General features: G+C 42.0%; 1 long non-coding RNA gene across 1 annotated transcript in view; it reads left to right on the forward strand.

Annotated features, from left to right (window-relative positions):
- LOC146492715 (uncharacterized) overlaps window positions 1-8,947 on the forward strand; it is a 46,240-nt gene that overhangs the window by 14,179 nt on the left and 23,114 nt on the right. The gene's annotated exons all lie outside the window — the stretch shown is intronic.

The raw sequence follows: 8,947 nt of genomic DNA on the forward strand, positions 1-8,947 counted from the left end.
GGAACAATTAAACAACACAATGTAACTCCAAGTCAGTCACACTTCTGTGAAATCAGACTGCCCACTTAGGAAGCAACACTGTTGTACAATCAATTTCACATGCTGTTGTGCAAATGGAATAGACAACAGGTGGAAATTATAGGGAATTAGCAAAACATCCCCAATAAAGGAGTGGATCTGCAGATGGTCACCACGGACCACTTCTCAGTACCTATGATTTCTAGCTAATGTTTTGGTCACTTTTGAGTGCTGGCGGTGATTTCACTTTAGTGGTAGTATGAGACGCAGTCTATAACCCACACAAGGGGCTCAGGTAGTGCAGCTCATCCAGGATGTCACATCAATGCGAGCCGTGGCAAGGTTTGCTGTGTCTGTCAGTGTAGTGTCCAGAGCATGGAGGCGCTATCAGGAGACAGGCCAGTGCATCAGGAGATGTGGAGGAGGCCGTAGGAGGGTAACAACCCAGCCGCAGGACCGCTACCTCTGCCTTTGTGCAAGGAGGAACAGGAGGAGCACTGTCAGAGGCCTGCAAAATGACCTCCAGCAGGCCACAAATGTGCATGTGTCTGCTCAAACGGTCAGAAACAGACTCAATGAAGGTACCATGAGGGCCTGACGTCCACAGGTGGGGGTTGTGCTTACAGCCCAACATCGTGCAGGAAGTTTGGCATTTGCCAGAGAACGCCAAGATTGGCAACTTTCTCACTGGTGCCCTGTGCTCCTCACAGATGAAAACAGGTTGACACTGAGCACATGTGACAGACGTGACAGAGTCTGGAGACGCCGTGGAGAACGCTCTGCTGCCTGCAACACCCTCTAGCATAACCAGTTTGGTGGTGGGTCAGTAATGGTGTGGGGTGGGGTTTCTTTCAGGGGGGCGTACAGCCCTCCATGTGCTCGCCAGAGGTAGCCTAACTGCCATTGGGTACCGAGATGAGATCCTCAGACCCCTTGTGAGACCATATGCTGGTGCGGTTGGCCCTTATGCAAAACAATGCAAGACCTCATGTGGCTGGAGTGTGTCAGCAGTTCCTGCAAGACAAAGGCACTGATGCTGTGGACTGGCTCAACGTTCCCCACACCTGAATCCTGAGCACATCTGGGACATCATGTCTCACTCCATCCACCACGTTGCACCACAGACTGTCCAGGAGTTGGCGGATGCTTTAGTCCAGGTCTGGGAGGAGATCCCTCATGAGAGTATGCGCCACCTCATCAGAAGCATGTCGAGGCGGTGTAGGGAAGTCATAGAGGCATGTGGAGGCCACACCCACAACTGTGCCTCATTTTGACTTGTTTTAAGGACATTACATCAAAGCTGGAGTGGGTTTTTTTTTCCACTTTAATTTTGAGTGTGACTCCAAATCCAGACCTCCCTGGGTTGCTAAATGTCATTTTTATTGATCATTTTTGTATGATTTTTGTTGACAGCACATTCAATTTTGTAAAGAACAAGAATATTTCGTTCATTCAGATCTGAAATGTCTTATTTTTGTGTTCCCTTTATTTAATTTTTTTCTTTGAACAGTGTATTTTTAAATGTGCTGTTTATTGTCATTAGTTATTTAAATGCTGAAGTCAGCACCTTTCTTTCTTCAGGACAGGTAAACTCCTCCTACCTGCGCATGGTTTATGGTCTCCGGGATGCTGCAGATGGCTCAATGCTGCCCCCTTGTGTCAGCATGGAGGAGAACATCCATGTAGCTCCTAAATTACTGAAAGGATTTCGAGTTTGCTACAGAAATAAAATATGGAGTTTATAGTTTGTAATGCCATAATTTTTTTGATTGTTAAGATTTGGTATTACATAGCAAATAAATGACCAATCAGACTCACTGGCCACTTCATTAGTTGCACCTTGATGGTGTTAATATCAACACTTCACCGAGTTCTGTTGATTCCTCAGACACATCCGATGGAAGACAAAACACTGCTCAGTAGACCATTTAACTCTTTCTCTTTCACATTACTTCCAGAAGGGAGATGCGCCTGCATGACACGCTGCCGCAAATCTCAAAATGGTGATGTGTCCCTGACATTTTTATTACAGAAGCTGTCTCATTCTAGTCTAAACAACAGTGTCTCCGTAACTTTCCACTTGAGATAGTCTCCTCTTATCTACATTTTCCCAGGCAAGTAAGAGTGAGAGTCTGCAGCTTTCTACTCCCCAAGGACACATGGTCTCATGCCTTTATTTTTCAGGGCTGAGTCAGCTTAATATAACTTTATAACACTTATTAATAAAAAAGCATAGCATTGAAAAATTATTTATTCCCAACACTAGTTGTAGGATGGATATCCTAAAGCTGCTAGAAACATTACTCAGAGATTCTGGTATATATTGACATGACAGCATCACACAGTTGCTGCAGTTTAGTTGAACATCCATTACAGGAATCTCACCCTATAGGTTCTCTGGATTGAGATCTGGTGACCGTGGAGGTCATTTGAGTACAGTGAACTCATTGTTATGTTCAAGAAACAGATTTGAGGTGATCTGAGCTTTGTTACTTGGTGCATTATCCTGCTGGAAGCAGTCTCAGATGATGGGCACAGATAAAGGGACAGATAGGGGTAGGCTGTGAAATTCTCAGTTGGGACTAAGTCACCACGTTGTGACTTTACCTTCTAAATGTCACTGCAGAAATCGAAAGGAGGTGTTGTTTTTCCAAACATCTGTCATTCAGCCCGAGTTTCCTACACTTAGCTGGCATGTGGTGTAATCTTCTGCTCTAGTCCATCTGTACACTAAGTTTGACATGTTGGGTGTTCAGAGATGCTCTTCTATATACCTTGGCTGTAATGAGTGGTTATTTGAATGACTTTGATGTTGCCATCCTGTCAGTTAGAGTCAGTCTGGTGACCCAGACTTTGTCCTCTGACCTCTGACATCAGTGAGGCATTTTCACTAAGAGAACGTCGCTCACTGAAGGCTCGCTTTTGTCTTTCTCAGACCGTCCTGTGTAAATTGTAGAGATGGATGTGGAAAAATCACAGTAGATCAGCAGTTTCAACCAACTATGTTACTTTCAAAGCCACTCAAATCACATTTACTCCTCATTCTAATGCTCAGTTTGAACTTGTGAAAAATGACGACCCACAAAAACTACATCACTATGTACCACTAGAGGGCAGCACAAACTGTGGAGTCATGCCTGAATGCAAGGATAAGCTGCATGAAGAATATTTCCACACCACACTGGCAGACACATGCACAACGGCTGTATCCCAATTCAGGGTCTGCAGCCTTAAAGTACGCAGCCTCAACGATCCTCAAGGGCTGCTTACTCAAAGACCGCTAAGGCCGGAAGTGCGAGGCTTGTGAAATGGGACGGTCTAGCCTCCGTTGCGCTGCCCAGGTTGCCTAGCAACCATGATACTAACAGCTGGAAACGTTTCATACAGCTTTGTTTGACAGAAATGAAGGAGAAAATCTTTTGTTCATTTGTTTGTTTGTTTCTACATGAGCTTTGATCATTCTCTGTAAGATTAAGCTCAGCTATTGAACGGCGTATATTTTAAAGTAAAGGCTTTAAAACCAAGTTAGTACAAACGTCACTAATGTCACATAACTTTGCCGACATGTGGCCAACAGGAATGTTTTAATGTTCTTCGTTATTAAACATTTGCACATAAATAAGTGACATAATATTCAGTACTTACTTAAAGTTTACTCTTCGGGCGCCCCTCATCCGCCGTTTTTATCGGCAAAATTATCCACACCCACCGCAGCGCTATGCATTCTGGGATATGTTGGGCCACGAAGTCTACACCGCCACGTCCTTTAAATTCAGGGAAATGAAGGACGCATTTGAGGGCCGCATTTCGAGCAGCCTTCGAATTGGGACAGCCTTCGTCACGTCGCTGTGACGTAATCGGCCTTAAAATGCGGCCTTTAAGGCTGCAGACCCTGAATTGGGATACAGCCAACAATTCAGAAACACACACACAAACGGAAACCATTACACACAACACAAATCGATTATTAAACCTAATCTTAGTGTGTTCTGAGTGTTCTACAGTTATAAGCTAAGTATATACAGATATTATATGTGTGTGGACTGAAAAATTCCATTTATTATTTTTTAATGTCACCTCATTTTGAATTTCATGTCACAAAAATCATCTAAATATTTCAAAAACTTGAGACAGAGAAGTTGTGTATGGCTGAAAAACAAAAAACAAGCAAAAATAAAGACGTGTTGTAAAAAGAGCTTCCTTTTTTTTTTTTTTTTCACCGAATATTTGTATATGTGTATATGGGGGTCAGAATACACATTTGTGTCTGTGTGTGCCTGTTCGTCTCTGTCTATATGTCGGTCAGGTCTTAGACTCCACCCTTCTGGGAACATCTCAGGCCCTCCAAGGTATGGAGGCCTATCTCCCCTCACTCCCTGCCGGTGGCTGATGCCCTCAGATGCCGGTGCGTTGGTGGTTCTTGGTGTCCGGGGCTGGGCACTCAGGCATGTACCGGCTCACTCCCGGTGGCTACTTGGCGGGGCCTGGCACCTGTGGCTCGGTTGGGCCCCTTCCGGAGGGTGGGGCCTCTGGGCCGTCGGGCCTCTGTGGCTCGGTCCACTCTGGCGTGGCTGGCTGCTAGCAGACCCCACGGGCACGTCACTGCAGCCCCTCTGGCTTCTGCTCCATGGCTGCTAGGTGACCCCTCATTTGGGGCTCTCCTCAGCTCTTCCCAGGAAGGTGGCACGGATGCTCCTACTTGGGCTCTCGCACTCTGGGGCCTCTGGATGTCTGAGGGCTGGATCTCCTCCATGCCTGCTTCATGCCCTGGGGGACGGGGCTATGGCTCCCCACACCCTCTAGCAGACCGTTACATGGAGAAACCTTTTGAATACAAGTGTTGATCCACACAGGTGTTCACAGACACACAGGTGACCAGGTGGGAAAATAGTTCAAAGTGTTGTTTTAATGTAAGCTGCCAGGCAATTTAATGGATGCATATTTTATCATTCACACTAACTCAAACACTCCAGCAAATTCTAAAAAGGCTTTAGCCCTTAGCAGCAGCATATGACACTCTGAGCTGTCATATCAGAATTGCAACAGTTGCTTCACTCTTACAACTTAACCCTGCTCTGAATGTTTTTGGTGTGTTGCTCAAAAAGAAATACATTCATAAATGTTTAGCATGTGATATAAATCATTTGTACAACTCTCTTCCAAAATCAGATTTTAATTGTGTTTTTAAATATTTTGTTATTATATTCTGCTTTTTAAAAGCTTTTCCAGAAATAAGTTTTGTACCCTGTCATGTAATGTTTTTTACGGAGCCCCGCAGGGGACATGGGAGAAAAAAAAAATTAAGACGGACTTTTGCGAGATCTCTCAAAACAAACTCGGGATCTCGCAAAACTTTTGCGAGATCTCGCAAAACAACTCGGGATCTCGCAAAACAAACTCGGGAGTAGCAAAACTAGCCGCATTCTTCCCGTTAGCTCGAAGCTAACAGGAGGTCGAGACCTACTACAGCCGGGAGGAACACCGCTTTCCCGGCACATCGTGCCTGGACCGCCCTTTCGGCTTCGAGCCAGCGTCCGAAGAATGCGGCTAAAACGTTTGCGAGATCTCGCAAAACTTTTGCGAGATCCCGTGTTAATTTTGCGAGATCTCGCAAAAGTCCGTCTTAATTTTTTTCTCCCATGTCCCCTGCGGGGCTCCATAGTTTTTCAGGTCAGTTTTAGTTAAAATATACTTTACTATTTCTAATGTCTGTATAATTCATAGGTCATACAAATGCAGTGATGTGATTACAGGACAGTCAGGGTAAAAACCGAACGCAGCCTTACTGTTTTCATTGGAGTTAGGTCGGTCAGGAGCTGCTATCAAAGGCGTTTGATTCCCTGAACATCAGCAAGTATGAGCACTCCTATAAATGCACGAGGCTTTTTTCAGTTTGCTGGTGTGGAGCATTCAGGTGTGTGTTTGCACATCTTTACTTCTCTGAAGATTAATCCTGAGGACAGATCCTTCGCAGCTGTAAAAAATACTCACAAACCTGCGCCTAAATAAGTCCACAGTGGTTTGAGAAACTAATAATAGTTTTTACTTTTAAAGAGAGTTCTACAAACTGCTGAATCATAAAATCTACAGTGGTAGACATTTTGCAACTTGATGGTGTCATGAACTCTAGCGTGACCTGATTGGCTCATAGGACAGGGGGGAAAAAACAGGAAGTGATTGCATATACAGATATTTCTCAAAAGCAGTGGAATGGAGGGAAGGAGAAATACCCAAACCTGAATAAATGTTTCAGTTTGCTGTTTCAAAAAACTTAATTCTAAATCCAAATAAAAATTAAATCAATAAGTCGCACTGAAAATATCACAGTGCAGTGTTTACTGTCTCTAATTAAAAAGTGGATTTTTCAGAGAAATTAATTACATTTCTCTCTTATTTTAGAGATTACGAGTGTTTTGTATACCTTAAGCTTTACTGCTTGTGGACTATTGACACAACATTTCTCCTTGTTTCTTACAACAAAAGTATATTTAGCTTTAGCATCTCTTTAGGTCTTCACCAATATAACTTTGCTCTCGCTGTGCACACAAGGCTGAGCACTATCCCTGCCTCAACTTTGTGAAAACTTGTACTTATGTTTTATTCACACAGAAAGACACACTCGCTCTCTTAATGCACTGCTTCACTGGTATTTTAGGAACCTTCAAGCCAGACGTTTTTACTCAACACCTGTCCTTTGACTGTTTCCTTTTATGGGCTTTTAAAGACAGTTCAAAAGAAGTTACAATTTAATTTATTTTTTAAATCTTTTTTTAAAGTTTGTGTGAAGCGGCAAGAAAGAGTTCACACACAAAAATATGTAACCACCAAAACAAATTTAAATGTAACAAATTTAAATGATCAAAAAAGATGAATAGTTCAAAAAAATTGGATAAATGAGTACCACTCTCTGCCCTGAAAAAATGAATGCTGTGCAATACATGGGGCATTTTATTATAGTTGAGCTGATGGATGTTTCCATGATGGGAATCTCATCCCAAAGGTACTCTGTTGGATTGAGATCTAGTGTCATGTTCACAAAACCGGTTTGAGATGATCTGAGCGTTGTGGCACATTATCCTGCTGGACGCAGTCAGAAGATGGTTACACTGTTGCCATAAAGTTGCCATAATGTTGCCATATTTCTAACGTCACCACTACCATCACCATGGAGGCAACAATGGAGCCATGCTACCATGTTTTTACGCCCCATTGTGGCCTTACCATTCAAATGTCACAGCAGAAATTGAAAGCAGGTGTTGCTTATTCACTGTTCCGACATCCAGTTATGTGAGTCTGTGTAAAATGCATTCGTTTCCTACTGTTAGCTGACTGCAGCGGCACATGATGTGGTCTTCTGCTCTAATCCAGCTGTACACTAGGTTTGACGTGTTACCTCCAAACTGTTATTTGAGTGATTTTCTTCAGAACATCCTTTGGAAAGTGTAGAGATGGATGTGTGGGAAAATCAGCCATGAAACAATCAAAATCACTTAAATCACCTTTCTTCTCCAGGATGGCTTTATCACGTACACGCACAACAAACGGTCGAACAGGTGCACCTAATGAAGTGGCCGGTGAGCGTATTATTAATAGTAATTTAAATAATAGTTTAAATTATATTATTATTATTATTATTATATCATATAGAAACATCAGCACCTTAAATTATACAATCTCACATTTTAAAAATTTGTTCATTTTACATCCCATACTCTATACTGTCCTCTGTGTCCACTCTCCTTGTCATTGCTTGTTCTAGTATAATGTGATCACTGTTTTTGTCCTTGTCACATGACCTGTAAATAGTGTCTCTTTATGTTTTTACTAACTTGTGTTTAACACCAACCTGCCAGAAGGTCTGCAGATGGAAATTAGCCCAAGGCTATAATCTGGCATATTTACATTTGTTAAAATGTTCATTAATATGTATTGCCCCTCTTTCTAAAAAATAAATAAATAAATAAAAAATGAATGGATCATTCTTCTTTTGTTGTTGTTGTTATTGTTTTTTATATGTGAAATTGTCTAAAATTGGCATAAAAAATAGACACAGTCCTGTAAGATGTAGTGAAACACAATATAAACCTTAAATGTGTACTTAAACTGTTATTGTGATCAGGCATATGAATGAAATGATTCTCCTAAATGTTATTGTATTTCAGAGACTATATACACTCTGCTGAGTGTTTTCTGTTTTCTCCTTCCTTCCTTTTTTTCAAAGCGTAGTCCCTCGTGTGGCTTTCGGGTTTTAATGTTTACTTGCCTCATTGTCCACTATCTTTTAATAAGTCACTGAAGTTCTTTGTTTTACTGCTGACCTGTTTCATTAATTTCGCCTGTGCTAAATCAACATTGTTTGCACACAATCAGAGGATCAGTTTAATGGCATTTTCTGTCTGCTGGACAACTGCAGGATCATGCGTTTTTCTCTTTATACTTCTTGTCAATAAAGGTTGAGGTTTAAGTTCACCGTTTATTGTAATATGTGGCACTTTCCCCATACTCAGTGTTCCACAGCTTTTTATGTATATCAGTCATGTTAGTTAAGCTTGGTTACATTTTCATTTTGATACAAATTCTTTTACTTTCTTTTTTTGTGTGTTTTTTATTATTTCTTCAAAGGAGTGAGTTGCAACAGCCACATCTGTGGTCTCCTCAGTTTCTGTCGTGACGTTCTATTACGGGATGACTAGTCAAGGCCAAATAGCCCCCTGTTTCCTGGAAACAGCTGTAACCTCATGACGACATGGAGGCTGCGGTTCAGTTTAATAAATTGCTACTCTAAAATCTGGGCATACATTTAATGGAAATCAGCAAAAAAATAAAAAATAAAAAGGCTCCAACATGCACGACAATGCGTGAATCCCTCTGCTGTAACTACGCAAAGTCAGCGACTCCATTTGAATAAATGCGATGCTGAAGAAGAAAG

Source organism: Neolamprologus multifasciatus, chromosome 22 (genome assembly GCF_963576455.1).
Source record: "Neolamprologus multifasciatus chromosome 22, fNeoMul1.2, whole genome shotgun sequence".
NCBI classification, from domain to species: Eukaryota; Metazoa; Chordata; class Actinopteri; order Cichliformes; family Cichlidae; genus Neolamprologus; species Neolamprologus multifasciatus.